Here is a 14,930-nt window from a genome sequence, read left to right on the forward strand (position 1 = left end):
GCCTGTGAGCCCTTACTGCCTAGTAAATAGATGGCGGTAAGGGCTCTTTCGCTAATGGCCGTGCGCTAATTGGGAAATTAGCACGTGGCCATTAATGGGGGAAATAGAAAATGCATGCGGGAAACCCATGCTCTAGTCATACTGCAAGCCAGTTTTTAGCACAGCTTAGTAAAAGGACCCCTGTTCTTTCATAAACAATATCCTTTAGAAAGTAATTTTATAGCAACCTATCTAACTGATGTGTCTCATAGATGCATAACTTACAATTTTCAAACTGAAAGTATGGACATACAGTACCTTTCCTTTGAAAAATAACCCATCAGCATCACAAACACAAATACACATTTGCACCTGCAATTTAGTATACACAAAATTTTCAAAACAATTTATATTCACCCCCTCTCAGCAGCACTCAAAACCTCAATAACTGTCCCTCCCTGGTGGCACCCAAATCCCCCATGCCGCCCCCAGCAGGGAGGCCCCTCACATGAGGACAAAAGCCCAAACATGGCAGCCTCCACCAAGATAAACTGCACACCACCAGGATCAGGCCATTCAAAATTTGATCACCCTCTCCAGCAGGCACCTGTCCAACTCCTTCCCCTGACCCAGAAGTCCCTGCTGTTTAGTGGAGTGAGGGCAATGCACACTCACTCCCACCTCATGTCAGCAGCTCTTCAAAATGGCTTCCGAGACCTTTAGTGCTAACATTGTGATATTACCACTAGGGATCAGACTTCCATAGACACCTGGAAAGCCTGGGGACTGGGTTAGGGAGTAGATGATGAGGAGGGGCCTGCTGAGAGGGGTGAATTAAAGTGACTGGTCTTGGTAGAGGGTTAATTTAAAGAAAGCTGCCACATATTGAGCTCTTGTCCACATTTGGGTAGGGGGCTGCATGAAGTACTGTCCCAGAGGGTTTCGATGCTGCCAGAGATGTTGGGTGTTGTGGAAGGTTGGGTGCTGACAGAGAGTAGGGAAATCTGGAATACGGTTGGCACTGTCTATTGTGTGGGGGGGAGTAAATAACCCATGTTAACAGCACTAGTGAGTGCTGTCAGTAAATAACCCCCTTAAATTTATAATTTCTAGTTTATAGTTTATTAAAATTTGCTATACTACTTGACTTTACCAAATCATGGTGGTTTACAATTCAATACAAAATCTTAAAATAAATACAGATAAGTACACCATTAAAAACAGGAACACATCAAGCAAATAATTTAATCCTACTATCAATCCAGATTCTTGCAGGTCCCTTCAGCAATTCCCCCTGTCCCCCTGGCCCTGCAGCCCACACACACACACACACACACACACACACACACACACACATCTTTAACAAATATATAAAAAAGGAAAACACTGAATCCAACCTGCATATTTTTCAGTTCAAGTTTTAGATCCCAATAAAGCTACAACTATATTAAATTAATTTGCAGGTGTAGATGACAGTGCTGTGTTTGTGAAAATGGGTTTTCTGATGGTACAGTATTTGGAAACATCCATATGAAAAGTATACAGACAGAGCTTTTCTGCTTGAACACTTTTAAAATGTATTCCCTTCTGTTAGAGCCAGGAACTATTTATCATATTACAGTAGGTTTTTTGTTTGTGCCAGATGGTTAAAAGGAATCTATCCCCTTCCTTCTCCTGTACTTAGAGTGTAATATGTTTTCCAGTCTGTAACCTCTCTCTGAGATGATGGCAAGATGTGGGCCCCTGAGAGTTGATAAGTGCTATCAAATGTTCTCCAATGGTCATTAATGGAAGACCAAAGCACTCTAAAATGTCTTTGATTGACTTTGTGTCTGAGTTGGCTTCCTAGTTTCTCCTTTCATTAGACTAGCTCCATATTTGAAACTTGACACCCTTTTATCAGTAATATCTGGATTGTGGGAGAGCAGTGCACAGACCAGGGACAAGGAACCCATGTTTGTGAAAACTGGAGAAGAAGGGGCAAGGAAGAACACAGGGAAAGGAAAACAAACAAAAGCAAACAGTGAATGCTTCTTATCATCCAAAATCAGACACAGCCTCAGTGAAACAGAAAGTAGTTTTAAAGTATACAATTTTTAGTCCATCACCTTTCAGTGAGTAAAGCTGCCACCGAGGCCTTATGATCACTGCTTTCTTAAATAGTAGTATTTATAAACAAGAATTAATTATATTGGGCCCAGTATTCAGAAAATGCAGGTCTACTAAAAATTTAGCCTCCTAAATTTGTGTCCTATTTTCAGCCAAACTTATGAGCATAAGTTTTTAGCTGAAAATTCACCTATATCTAGGAGCTTCGTGACCTAAGTTGCACATGCAAATCCAGTGTATTCTGGATTTCTGCACGCAACTTAATTTGTTAACAAGCCAATCGGTGCCGATAAATGCCACTTAACAAGCAATTATTGACACTAATTGGCATTAATTTGAATTTACACACAGAACTGTTTTAGCGCTTTCTATAACGTGATGCTCATAAATTCTAAGTTGCATAGTTGAAAAGAGGATATGACCATGAAAACGTAAAGAGCGGGTCGTGGGCATTTCTAAAATCTATGCGTGTTGTTATAGAATATACCCGACCCGCGTGCAATTTAGGGGTCAGTATTTACATCAAGTTTTACTTGGTGTAACTACCTGCAACTAAATTTAGTCGTGCAGATGGGTGCTCAGTGTATTCTATAAACCGCATGGAAATTTAGGGTTATTCTTAAAGTACGTCTAAATTTAGGCATATTTTATAGAATACGCCTAGTCATATTTATTTTGGCACCAAATTTTTAGGCGTCATATATAAAATCTAGTCCTATGCTCATAAATTTAGGCCTGCTATTTGTTTGTGTCAATTCATGAGCCTAATTTAGCGCTAAAATCACTGCTAAGCTCCTAACTTCTTTACCCCCTTCAATCTGCCACCAACTTTTTATGCTCATAGTCCTGGTATTCAACCAGTGGTGCTAAGCCCAGAAATTAGGAAAGGGGATGGAATTTGATATACCACCTTTCTGTGGTTTCAATCAAAGTGGTTTACATATTATATACAGATACTCATTTTCTATCTGGGGCAATGGAGGGTTCGATGACTTGCCCAGAGTCACAAGGAGCTGCAGTGGGAATAAAACCCAGTTACTACTACTACTACTTAACACTTCTAAAGCGCTACTAGGGTTACGCAGCGCTGTACAGTGTATGGGCTCAGGAAGTTTATTCCAAGCATAGGGAGAGGCGGGCAGAAAGGGCGGAGCCTGGAATTGGCGGTGGTGGAGAAGGGTACAGAGAGGAAGGATTTGTCTTGTGAGCGGAGGTTTCGGGTTGGAGCGTAAGGGGAGATGAGGGTAGAGAGGTAATGAGGGGCAGCAGATTGAGAGCATTTATAGGTTAGTAGGAGAAGCTTGAACTGTATGCGGTACCTGATCGGAAGCCTGTGAAGTGACTTGAGGAGAAGGGTGATATGAGCATATCGGTCCAGGCAGAAAATAAGATGTGCAGTAGAGCTGAAGGGGGGATAGATGGCTAAGTGGGAGGCCAGTGAGGAGTAGGTTGCAGTAGTCAAGGCGAGAGGTAATGAGAGAGTGGACGAGAGTTCGGGTGGTATGCTCAGAGAGGAAAGGGCGAATTTTGCTGATGTTATAGAGAAAGAAGCGACAGGTCTTGGCTATCTGCTGGATATGCGCAGAGAAGGAGAGGGAGGAGTCGAAGATGACTCCGAGGTTGCGGGCAGATGAGACAGGGAGGATGAGGGTGCCATCGACTGAGATAGAGAGTGGAGGGAGAGGAGAAGTGGGTTTGGGTGGAAAGACAATAAGCTCTGTCTTGGCCATGTTCAGCTTCAGGTGGCTGTTCCCCAGTTTCTCAGGCCACTGCACTAACCATTAGGATACATGTAATGCCAGGCCATGTCAACATCACTGGCATTGAATTTCTGGGTTTGCAGAGCCAGCTAACATAGCCAGTTAAGTGTGATATTTAGCACTTAAGTGTGATATTCAGCTATAGCTTACTGCATAAAGCTAGAACCAAGTTTTATTTGCTCCTCTTTGACCGAGTGCTAACTCTGCCCCTGGAATGCCCCCAAAATAGCTGGTTTAGAGGTCTGCATTAATAGGTTATTTTCAGTGGCGTAAACTGGTTAAGTGCCTCGAAAACTATCAGTTAGCCCCCCCCCCCCCCCCCCGACAGACAATTTAACTGGCCAGGAGCCATTTCTAGCTGGTTAAATCACGTTGAATATCCACCCCTTAGTGAAATTTAGAGTAAAAATGTATGCCCTCAGCCCTAGTAAATTTTCAATGAGACTAATTTATGAGCATAACTCTCAAAGGGGTCCTTTTACGAAGCTGCAGCAAAGGGAGGCCTGAGTTTGTGTCGGCACGTGTTTTTGATGTGCACCGAGGCCCTCTTTTTCTGCAGTGGGTAAAAGGCAGGTTTCCCTTTTCTTAAAGAAATGGCTATGCTGCAAGTGAACCACTTGCTGCTTGGCCATTTTGGGGGAGAGCGCTTACCGCCACCCATTGAGGTGGCAATAAGTGCTCCCGCACTAACCCAGTGATAACCAGGCAGCAGAATTACCATCAGGCAGGGGCGTAGCTACTATGGGGCCATAGGGGTCTGGGCCCCCGTAGATTTGGCCCTGGACCCCCCCTGCCACGACCCTCTCGAAACCCCCTTCATGCCGCCAACCCTCCCCCGCCAACGCCGTGTACCTTTGCTGGTGGGGGCCCCAAACCCCGCCAGCCAAAGTTCTCTCCTTGGCCGCGCGGCATTGCTTGCTGAATGATCTGATCAAGTTTCTGTGCGTGCGTCTGACATCCTGCATGGGAAAGGGGGGTCGAGAGGGTTGCGGCAGTGGCGGGGCGGTTGGGGTGAAAGTTGGTGGTGGCGGCGGGCGGGTGGGTCAGCAGCGCCGGAGAGGGGCTAAAATGTGCCCCCTCACCTCGCACTCTGGACCCCCTCCCGTTGAAGTCTGGCTACGCCCCTACCATTGGGTACACACCTGCGCTACAAAAATTGAAATATTTATGCAGAGCCGGAAATGGCGATCAGTGGGGGAGGGAACTACTGCTGGGCTGCTGTGCTAGCCCAGCAGTACTTCCCTTTTAACGAGCGGTAAGCCCGTATTGGGCTTACTGCTACTTCATAAAAGGGCCCCAAAGTTAGGAGCATAAATCCATCGAATATCAGGCCCGTTATTTTTTTTTTTAATAGAAGAGTGAATGTTACACATTATAAACATTTCATCATGTCTCTGAAATGGGTCTTTTTCATTTGATGAGTCTATCATGAAAGGGTTATGCATACCAAAATGAAGCATATTTTACTTGTTTTAAAGCAAACTTGGTGTCTCAATTGAACAGAAACTAGGCGTCTCTTTGAGGTGCCAAGCTGGGAGGATACGAGTCTTGTGCAATGGAAAAACAGGCTTTTAGGGTCACAGGCCCAGAAAGTTGGAATTGTGTCTCCCCCCCCCCCCCCCCCCCCCCCCCCCCACCAGGAACTAAAAACTCAACAGCCATTATTATCTTTTAGGAAGGGACTGAAAACGATATTTATTCAAGGCCATAGGGTTTTGAATTGATGTATATTTTATGCCTTCTATCCACTTTCTGCCAGATTCTGTCTAAGTCGCTCAAAGGTTAGCGCACAATTCTGGGTGTGGATCACAGATGTGTATACAAATTACTTGACCAATTAGGTGCTAACAATCAATTATTGGCGTTAACAGGCACTTCGGGGGGTCTTTTACTAAGCCACAGTAGCGCTTTTAGCTCACGGTAGATATCAGCTGGTGGTCAATGCCAAGACGCCCATAGGAATATAATGGGTGTCTCAGCATTTACCATCAGCTGATTTCTACTGTGAGCTAAAAATGCTACTGCGGCTTAGTAAAAGACTCCCTTCATTGGCAGTTATTAGTACTTGTGTTAATCAGCCCTGTGCGCTATTCTATATCAAATGCACCTAAATTTCATAGCACACAACTCTAAAAGGTAGTGTGGCCATGAGAGGGGCATGGGCAGGTCAGGAGCGTTCCCAGAAATTAGGTGCAATGTTATAGAATACCTGTACTTGCACACCCAACTGCCATTAGTTGGGTGCAAAGATTTACACCAGCCTTTAACAAGCATAATTGCTTGCACCCAAAGATTGGCACGAAATGCGAGCTAAGCTAGTATATTATAAAGGCCATTCCATACAGATCACCCCTTATAGAATACTAGCTTAGCATGGATCATCCCGGTGACCAACTGTGGGCACCATTTATTAAATCTACCCATTTCTACATTCCTTGATTCTTGCTTTGTTGATTTATATTTATTGTAAAATCATTTTGAATGGATATTTTTTTTCATAACAATGGTATAAAAAGTTTTAGAAATAGATAAATAATCATCACAAAGTCATTGTATAGCTTCATGCATTGTGTTCTAGAAAAATCAATCCAGACAGTCCCTCCTTTTTTTTTTTTTTTTTTTTTTTTTTTTAGATTTGGACCAACATTATGGCATAAACAGGGACTTCTGCTATATGTACTGGTGGAAGTGAGAAGTCAGAATTCAGGGTAGTATTATATGCAGATAAGGAAGGGGATTTTTCCTTTATAGTAAGCACTTTGTCTTAGGAAACTAAGAAGGACTAAATATCTTTGAACCATCTCCTCAGCTGAGATCCTACGTGCCTCTCCTTTAGGTGTGTTCTGAAAGGTTGAATCAGGTCTTCTGGAGTTGATTCACAGTAATTGTGTGGTTCACAAAAAACTGGACAATCGCTAGATATGATAAAATGAGTCACTTCCACCAGAGAGGACCAAGGTTCCATCTCCTACGTAACAGCTAAGCAAACAGCAAAAATCAGTCTGCTAGGGAATGGGGCCAAAAGCAGCAAAGACAAAATGGAATATCATGTCTTTTGAAAGAAAACAAAAGAAAAACATAAAGGGTGAAAGAAAATGTTCCAAGGCAATCAAACAAAAAAGAAGTCCATGCTTCTGAAAACACTATTCTTCAGTAAGTAATCAAACAGGTGTACAGTCTTGACCTGCCAAAGGTGTAGACAGTAATGACTCAACACGGACCATGTTTCAGCATAAAGCCTTCCTCAGGGGTCACCTTATATAAAATACAAGTGAATCGTGACTCTACAAAGCGCCAGACTGAAGATAGATAAGATATCAGAGTGCACCAAAGTGAACTGTAAATTAATATGTGACTGACAAGCTGTGTCTTTAGGTTAAACGGCAAGCACACCTGTTTGAATATGGACTTCCTTTTTGTCTGATTGCCTTGGAACATTTTCTTCCACCCTTTTTGTTTTCCTTTGACTTTCTGTGGAGGTTGTGTCTCTCCCCCCCCCCCTTTTTTTTTGGGGGGGGGTTTTGATATCATATCTTCTACCACTAATAACCTTCTTTTCTGGGGCTTCATTTTGCTATAGATCCAAAAGAGAAAGAAGAATATAGAATGGTGTATTCTCCTGCATCCCGTTTATGTCCAGCAGCATGTCTTCTCATGGCCACTTTATTCCTTGCTCATGGACTTATTAACCACGAATGCTGATAGTAAATCTTCTTCACAACTCAAATGACTTGATTTGGACCACATGAAGGTTTGTCATATGAAGTTCTAATGCATAAGAAGCAAAGTGTTGCAGCTGCTCAGGATGCAAAGTGCCCGCTGAGCTGCTTGTCCTGAAGGACTGCCTCTTCCAGTGGAAGTACAGAGTAATTATTTTATTCTTCTATCTTAAATATTTAAAATCTAAATTGTATCTATTCAGTATTTTATTTGTGCATGTGATATGGATTTTTTTTGCCATTTTCAATAAAGCTCCTGTTTTAAGGGGAATTCGTTAGCTGGAATAAATCAAGACCCTCTTTAAGAAATCTTGACACATTATGACAAGAATGCTTTAGAGGCTGTGTCTGTCCATCTGTCTGTCTGTCTGCGGTCTCATGTCAGAGGGAAAGTGACAGAGGGCAGGAGCTTGTGCTTTGGTGCGATGTAAGATGCTGCTTTACCATTTCCGAGTTTCATGCCGTAGAAGCCAACTTTCCAAAATGATTGGGGATACCAAGCTCAATGAAATTACCATCCCTGGACTCAGTGAAGGTTCGATATTGGGGGTTCTCATATACCCACTGTACCCACAGAGCTGGCACCTATGTTTCTTGCTGGTCAGTTTGGTGACTCTGGTCACAAGAATGCTGTATATAGTCTCTTGGGGGTATTCTTCTTGTGTTTATTAGTCTCCTGTAGACACACAGTTTCTTACTTGGGTTCTGATTAAATCTAATCTTGAAAGGTCAACCTTGCTCAATATGTGCAAAGTTTCCTTAAACCTAAAGGATATTTATGGAGAGGAAGGTTTGAATTTGGATGTTAAAATATAGATCATCAAAGGAGTCAATATTCAGCCTGCAGTAGTCAGTGTTTTTTTGGCTGCAGAATCTTTAAATATTCAATGCCAGGTCATGTCTGGGCACAGGTATTGAATATCCGGTAATACATAGGCAGATAACATTTATCTTTCTAAGTGCGGTATTCGAAACTTGGATATGTTAAACCAAATAAAGATAGGACTGTGTTTTATCCAGTCCTATTTATCTGGTTAATTGGCATTTAATTGGATAAGTGCAGGGCCGGCAGAAAGCGGTAAGCATGGTGTGCAGGGCAGGGGGGGGGGGGCGCCAACATTTGGGGGCACCTGGCTTTAGCCCTCCCCAGCTGCCCTTCTCTTTTTCACTGCCGGTGCTCTGCTTTTAGTCAAATGGTCAGGTGTGCTGGCACTGTGTACTCCTCTGAGTCACAAAATTAACTACTTCCGGTTTCTTGAAACCGGAAGTAGTTAATCTGTGGCTCAGAGGAGTGCGCATTGCCGGCGCGACAGACCCATTTGACTAGAGGCAGAGCTGGAGGTGGGAGAGAGAATGGAACTGGAGCTGAAAAGGGGGGCAGGTGGGAGAAGGGGGAAGGGAGAAGAGAGAGAAAGGAGATGCTGGACTGGGCTGAGCTTGACAGGGGCAGGGTGGGGATAACTTATAGTTTGCAGGGGGGCACCAGAGACCCTAGCACCAGCCCTGGATAAGTGCTGACTCTGTGTGTGTGTGTGTCCCCCCCCCCCCCCCCCCCCCCGGACCACCCACAAAATAGCCAGCGCTAACCGGTTCCATTCAGTGGCGCTATCTGGTTTAGTGCTGTTGTGCACAAGCCCTCTGAAAGGTAATTGTAAACCTGGGTGATGTGGCTGGGGTACAGCACTGGATTCGTTCTCTAAGTTTTTATTAATGACACCTGTTAATGTAAGTGTCTCCTAGGGAGCCAAGCCAGACCCAACCATCATGAATGGATCTATTACTGGGTTCTTGAAGACGTATGTGGAAGGCTATACAGAAGGAAGGGTAATGTCTTATGTGCAGATTGATATAGGCTTTTATAAAGATGCAGAATTGCTATCCATTTAAGGGATCCTTTTACTAAGCTGCAGTAATAAATGACTTTAGCGCACCCTGATACTGGTCATTCCCGCACGCTAAGGCCTTTTTAACCATGGCCATACAAGTCCCAATTTTCTATTTATTTTCTTTAATGGCCATGCACTGATGTTGCCACTAAAATGCGAGCATACGCTGCCCTGCTGCCACCGGTACCCGCCTCTTCCCTTTACTGCGGCTGCCTGAGCCTCTGACGAAACATGACGTTACTTCAGAGAGGCGGCTGCAGTAAAGGGAATAGGTGTTTGCCAGCAGAAGAAGGACAACGTATGGCAATTGCTACCAGGTTTGGAACGTCACCGTGATGAGGTAAAATGCTGCTAAACCGTGCCCCAAGATGCTACTCCTGAAGAGTGCCGTTTGAGGCCCCCACCTCAGGTGGCCTAATGGTCGGGCCACTCCTGGCTCCCATTGTAACCCAGCAGTAACCGGGCAGCAAGTGGTGATGCCCGATTACAGCTGGGTTAGCGTTGCGCTATAAAATAAAATAAAAATTTCTGGTGCAGCAGAAATGGCGTGCACTCGAGACAGAACTATGCTGGTGGTTGAATTGGTCCAGCGGTAGATGTACTAACTGGTTTGCGCAGTAACACCAACTCTCTACTCCTTATATGCTCCCTAAAAAAGATCCCAAAATATACTTACCGCGCGGTTAGCACATGCACATGCAAAAACTAACATGTTCCATTTTTTTGCAACCCACGTCAGGCCATTTTTGCTGCATTAGACATGTGTTAGCATCTAAAGCAGATTAGTAAAAGGATCCTTAAGTTATGTGCACAAATCCTGTACATGCATAACTATCTGGATTGAGCAGAAGCTTTTCTGAGGTGGGTCTGGAGAGAAGTTTGCACTTATTTACACACTTTTGAAACTTTGTCCTTATGCGAGTAAATAGACCCAGAAACTTTGTGCTTGCTAAAGAGTAGCTGTAAGCACTTAAACTCCTTGGGATAACTGACAAAATGGAAATGCATGCATGCCCTTGCTTTAAACATTTGCCAAAGCGCACACAGGGAGACATATTTATTTAGTTGGATTTTGCTCTCACCTTTTCAGTGGTAGCTCAAAGTGAATTACATTCAGGTACATTGGATATTTCCCTGTCTGACTAACTGTCGCTGGGAAAAGGTGACTAAGGTCTCAGATCCAAAATTTTGCTAATGACTGATTTTTCATGTCATGGGTCCATAAGCAGTCTGAAAAAGTTACATGTTTGAACTGCCATAACTTATTTATTTTTTCACATAAAAGGATGGGATTTGGACTGTTGCACTTAGGGAGTAGAAATCCAAGAGAGGCGTATGTGTTAGGCGGTGAGAGTCTGCTAGGTACGGATGGGGAGAGGGATCTTGGGGTGATAGTATCTGAGGATCTGAAGGTGATGAAACAGTGTGACAAGGCGGTGGCCGTAGCTAGAAGGTTACTAAGCTGTATAGAGAGAGGTGTGACCAGCAGAAGAAAAGAGGTGTTGATGCCCCTGTACAAGTCGTTGGTGAGGCCCCACCTGGAGTATTGTGTTCAGTTTTGGAGGCCTTATCTTGCTAAGGATGTAAAAAGAATTGAAGCGGTGCAAAGAAAAGCTACGAGGATGGTATGGGATTTGCGTTACAAGACGTATAAGGAGAGACTTGCGGACCTGAACATGTATACCCTGGAGGAAAGAAGAAACAGGGGTGATATGATACAGACATTCAAATATTTGAAAGGTATTAATCCGCAAACGAACCTTTTCCGGAGATGGGAAGGCAGTAGAACGAGACGGCATGAAATGAGATTGAAGGGGGGCAGACTCAAGAAGAATGTCAGGAAGTATTTTTTCACGGAGAGGGTGGTGGATGCTTGGAATGCCCTCCTGCGGGAGATGGTGGAGATGAAAACGGTAACGGAATTCAAACATGCGTGGGATAAACATAAAGGAATCCTGTGCAGAAGGAAGGGATCCTCAGGAGCTTAGCCTAGAATGGGTGGCAGAGCTGGTGGTTGGGAGGCGGGGCTAGTGCTGGGCAGACTTATACGGTCTGTGCTGGGACTGGTGGTTGGGAGGCGGGACTAGTGCTGGGCAGACTTATACGGTCTGTGCCAGAGCCGGTGGTGGGAGGTAGGGATAGTGCTGGGCAGACTTATACGGTCTGTGCCAGAGCTGGTGGTAGAAGGTGGGACTGGTAGTTGGGAGGCAGGGATAGGGCTGGTCAGACTTATATGGTCAGTGCACTGAAGAGGACAGTACAAATAAAAAAGTAGCACATATGAATTTATCTTCTTGGGCAGACTGGATGGACCGTGCAGGTCTTTTTCTGCCATCATCTACTATGTTTACTATGTTTAAATTGTTCTAACAGAATTCATTAAAATCTCATCTTTTGACTTGAGTCACCTTTTCCCAGAAATGGTCACAAATAGGAGCAAACATTTATGTGTGTATGAGGCTATAAAATGACTTCCTTAATATCAACAAGTTGTGCAGTTGGCCATGTCAGTTAATCCATCTTACCTTTGAAAGCTAGAGAAACAATATATTAAGTTAGCCCAATTTTTTAAAAAGTACCTTCTTTTTTTATATATATTTTGTTTTATTTCTATTTATTATCAAAAAGTTGTCACCACCAGGACTCATGTTTTGGCTGAGCTATGATTAAAAAAACAAAATTCCAGCTCTTGGAGTTGCAAATTAATTATTTGTTATGCATGTACCACTTTCAGACCACGGTGTCATATGTAAATGAACCAGTAGGAACATGGGTATCACTTGTAGGAGACAGAATAAAGGCATCAATGGATTGCACTAAGAAGCATTCATGTTTTTATTCCATCAATTAGGGTCCTGAGGGAAACTGGAGTCTTTGTTGGCTGTGATGCCTTTTAATGGGCCATGAAAAGGATGTGATGTATGCATGGCAAATCTAAATTAAAAAAATCTTTGTGTCATGGTCTATGAATAGATGATGCAACCTACCAAGGGGCTGAGGTATCAAGTCTTCTCATGCTAAAGGAAGCAATAAATGTACAATATTTTCTTAGTGCTTTAAATTGCATTTCTTTTCCTTTAAAAAGGTTAACATTTTTTTGAACATTTGCTATCTTTTCAGACAGCTAAGTTGGGGAACGGAATTTCAACCAGAATTAGATCATCTGGTTCCTATATGGAATTTTGTCGCAATATAAAAACATTTTTATGTTTTAAGTTTTTTGTAATTCCTGGGTATAGAGACCAGAATCTTACTGAAAGGCTAATGTGGATTATAAATTTTGGTATTAGTGGAGGAGTAGCCTAGTGGTTAGTGTAATGAACTTTAGTCCTGGGGGACTGGGTTCAATTCCTACTGCAGCTCCTTGTGACTCTGGACATGTCAGTTAACCTTCCATTGCCCCAGGTACCTTTAAGTACTATGTAAACCATTTTGAATGTAGTGGCAACCACCCCATTTCCACTACTACTACTACTACTACTGCTACTACTACTACTACTACTACTCCTCCTCCTCCTCCCTCTGCCCCGGAACAGGTTACTTCCTGTTCCGGGCCAGAGTGGGAGCATGGAACAAATGAAGGACAGGCGTGCGCAGCACCACCCCAGCGGCGTGCACCCGGGGGGGTTCTTTTGCGGGGGGGTGTCCTTTAGCCGGGGGGGTTGCTGCACCCGGGGGGCGGGGCGCATCGGCGATCCGCCCCGGGTGTCATCCCCCCTAGGAACGCCACTGCATGGAAGAGGCAGTAAGGGCTCCCGCACTACCCCACTACTCGATTACCGCTGAGAAAGCCCCTGGCACTAGAAAATAAAAATGTATTTTTAGCATCAGAGTTAGTACACGGCAGAGGCCAGGACTACCGTTAGGCTTCTGCAGTCTAGCAGTAGACCCGATTTCCAGAGCGTCAATGCAGTAGTAGCCCTGCTGCCCTTGGGTAAAAGGGTCCCTTAGTTTTTGTTTTTTTTAAAGTTTACTTTCTTTTATTGATTTTCAATACAAAGGTAAGACAAGAGCTCTCAACCTAATGACAAGCAACAATTTACAATACAAGGCAAAATAGGAACTCACAGTCAAGAAACAGGAAACAATTCCAAAATTAGGATAGAGAAAGGAGGGCGGGAAAAGGAAGAGGAAAAAAAAAGGAGGAGGATAAACAGCAGAACATGAAGCATGCATAAGCCATAAGATACACCAAGTTTAGTAATCATCACTTTACATCGTTAAAATAGGATACAAGTGGAAGCCATTTTTCCCTATACAAGGCAAAACGAGATGATTTCTTTGCAAGGTATGTTTCGTATTTATAAGCTTGAAACAACAAGTTTCACCATTTTTGGTAAGTGACTTGATATAAAGACTTCCAATGCGAAAAGATTACTTTCAAGCCGAAGATATCGTGGTGTTAACAAGGATACATTCATTGGGATTCAGTAAGCTTTTAAAGCACTGATCTTTAAGTATCACAAATTTAAAAGTTATTGAGCCAGGAAGGTGGAAAATGTCTACCAGTTGTGACCAAATTTCTTTCCAATCATTTTGAATACACACACAGTCAAATATAAGGTGCTTAATATTACCTATTTGAGATTGACAGGACCAGCAAAAGCTAGAGTTAGAGGGAACAATAACATGCATCCTATAAGGTGTCCACAAAGTTCTATGCAGAAAGAAACACAAAAACTGTATCGTTGAAGAAGAGTTAGAGCATCTGAAGAGGGAATTCCATAACTGCTCCCGTAATTTATCTGAAATAAGCTGCTGAATGTCTTCCTCCCAGCATTTACGTAAACTTATACATTTAGTAGGAGATTTACTTAGTAAAATATTTATAAATGTGGGAAGCAGCGTGGCCAGAATGTTGAAGCCTCAAATTGAAATCAATAAGCTCTGGGGTTTGAGACAGTAGCTGAATTTGTAATTTACTTTTTTTTAACATGGAGCTAATCTGTAGCCATTGATAAAATTGAGTGTCTGGTAGCAAAAATTACGCTTTCAAATCTGAGAAAGATTTCCATGTCTGGTTACTCGAATCAAATCTTTCAGGGTCCAAATTCCTATACGTTGCCACTGAGCCCAAGAGACTTGTTTTTTTTATCAATTTTAAAGTTGGGATTATTCCATATAGGCACAGATGACGTAACAGACCAAGGAATACCTAAAGATTTATCCAAAGATAACATTAATTTATGGGTAGTGTTAATGATCGGGTTGGAGATAACGTTTTTAAGACGGTGAATGCCAATTAAATGGGAATGCACTAGCGGAATCATACTAGGGGAATCATACTCATAGTATGTGTGATTTTAGGGACTATCATCATCTTGATGGTATCTAGCCTTCCCCACCAAGTGAGATTTAATGGGAACCATGCTACTAAAGAGGACTCAATCTGTGCAAGTATTTTGTCAGAGTTAATTTTAATAGTGGTAACAAGATCCCTGTTAAAGAAGACACCAAGATATTTAATAGAGGAGAAT

The 14,930-nt window shown here is 43.0% G+C and overlaps 1 pseudogene; it reads left to right on the plus strand.

Moving 5' to 3' along the window:
* The window catches only part of LOC115461909, a 107,323-nt pseudogene that overhangs the window by 23,306 nt on the left and 69,087 nt on the right, over nt 1–14,930 (plus strand).

This window comes from Microcaecilia unicolor, chromosome 2, assembly GCF_901765095.1.
Source record: "Microcaecilia unicolor chromosome 2, aMicUni1.1, whole genome shotgun sequence".
Lineage (NCBI taxonomy): Eukaryota > Metazoa > Chordata > Amphibia > Gymnophiona > Siphonopidae > Microcaecilia > Microcaecilia unicolor.